Source organism: Hylaeus anthracinus, unplaced genomic scaffold, assembly GCF_026225885.1.
Source record: "Hylaeus anthracinus isolate JK02 unplaced genomic scaffold, UHH_iyHylAnth1.0_haploid 11978, whole genome shotgun sequence".
NCBI lineage: Eukaryota > Metazoa > Arthropoda > Insecta > Hymenoptera > Colletidae > Hylaeus > Hylaeus anthracinus.
The window spans coordinates 451,527-453,588 of NW_026534326.1; the positions used below are offsets into that span (position 1 = coordinate 451,527).

Below are 2,062 nucleotides of genomic sequence, written 5' to 3' on the forward strand. Positions count from 1 at the left end.
GTAATGGACAGAAAATTGTATAAATTGTAATGGACAGAAAATTGTATTTAGAACAATAAATTTAATAATTTGCTGAATGTTTGCCGAACGATGCTTGCTTCATTTTAATTTGACTTCATGATGCGTGTACGTAGTGCTTGCTACACTGATCCTCCCTCACTTTTACATAGTGGGCGCAGAGATGTCTAGGCGTAGACAATGCGTGCGTGTAACATTATCTGTGAGTTTTCCACTTATACGTGCTCAGCTTTGTTCGCGGTACACGTACAGGGTACAAAGAACCATTGTTCCCTCTTGTTTCCTATCTTTCAGCACGGGAAAGTTTTGCATCGATCCGAATCCTTCTGTACGATACCCTAAACTTGCCAATTTTCTTTGCTAGGAATCTCCGAGTACCTTGTATAATACTTTTTGGATAAATAATGGCTTCGAGTACGTGTTATCGTTAACCACTTGCAAAATCGCAGATGAACAGATAATAAAATTATTTTCTCTAGTTTAACAATGCTTTATTATTCTAGTTTGAGGAACGACAGAGTTGAAAATATGTTGCGCGAATTAATTATGCCCACCTTTCTGTGTCCCTGGGATTCGTTATCGCAGCATTCTCTTCTGTCTTCCTCTTCTGGTTGCTTGGGAACAGCAACAAGTTGTCGTTTACTCGAACACTGCAAATGAAATTCTAGAAACCAGTGGAATTCACCGTATGAAAAAATTGTACGGTGAAGCAGCGTCTCAAGACTGCTTTATTTCCATTCCAGCCTTTGATACGTATGTTGATCGCCCAGGGCGAGAAACCCTGATGTCGAGACAAGCTCCAAACACACTCAAACAATGACTGTTGAACCATTTTCGTCATTTCAACGAGTTCTTTCCAGAGGATTAGTGTACTAATCACAGGATCTAGCCGCTATTCAACCAATTTATTAGTTCGCGAGGGAACTCGATTCTCAAAGTTAAACAGTTCTTGTTTTGTCGTTTCTTGCAGTGGATATTCATTCTCTTGGCATCATCTTCCTTTACAGAAATGTTTCATTAAAAGCAGTCTCACGAATTCATTGCTGGGATACTCGACTACTCTCCCGTTCATTATTTTCGTGAACAGTGCCCTGACACCAGGTCATTATCCGAAAAACTTAGCGTTAGGGATTGCTACAATCCTTGGCTACTTGTAAGAATTATTTTACATATGTACATTGCATACATTGCATTGCATAGCTTTACAGTATTCATTGAAACTCAATTTCTTTGTGTTATATCCATTTGCGTACAACATTTCTAACACAAATATCTTTTGGCATAAGGTATCACTTGGTCTCACTCACACCTTGGGACCTAAGCACTGAGAACCGAGTAATGCTTTATTAAACATTCCCCAAGACTGTTGATTGACCCCGATACTGTTCTCTCACGTACAAATTTTGATCAGTTCCCAAACTGTATCACAGTATTGTTGCAGGGGAAGGTGCAGAGAACCTAAAGGACAATAACAAGAAATCAAAGCACTAAGCACCAAGTGATGAAGGACTTTCTTCTTTCTGTATTGCCTTTACGTGCTCCCAACGAGATTAGAGGCGACATCCCCCAAATTGAATGATGCTAAATCACCGTTAGGATGAGGACTTGCGGGAGACCAAGCTTGGGAGTGTCTCTACTCCAGCATCACCTGTTGGTATCCCGGTCACGGTCCACACAGAGAGGCAAGGGGAAACCCTACCTAGACAACAAACAGTGCGCATTCGCGAGCGCAGATCGATGTGTTATATCGCGCGCTTTCCTATGCGAGGTTCCCCTCTCTTTCTCTCGTCTACACGCTGAGGACGCGATTCGACAGGTGCTATTGTGTCCCTCAACGCTTTGTGTCTCTTTTTCTTCCTCGGTCTTTCATGGGAATCATGCCTTCTTCTCTTCTGCCTTGTTACGTATATGTATCAGGATTGTTTTTTGGCACCAATGAATGAGAAATTAGAATTATACAGGGTGCACTATGCCTTCTTCTCTTCTGCCTTGTTACGTATATGTATCAGGATTATTTTTTGGCACCAATGAATGAGAAATTAGA

General features: G+C 41.2%; 1 protein-coding gene across 2 annotated transcripts in view; it reads right to left on the reverse strand.

The window, feature by feature from the left end:
* LOC128897031 (uncharacterized) overlaps window positions 1-926 on the reverse strand; it is a 4,577-nt gene extending 3,651 nt beyond the window's left edge. For both annotated transcript variants that reach the window (XM_054160666.1, XM_054160665.1), the window contains exon 1: window positions 573-926. The gene's annotated coding sequence lies outside the window, so the exon portion shown is untranslated. The remainder of the gene's footprint in view (window positions 1-572) is intronic.
* Window positions 927-2,062: the final 1,136 nt, after the last annotated feature.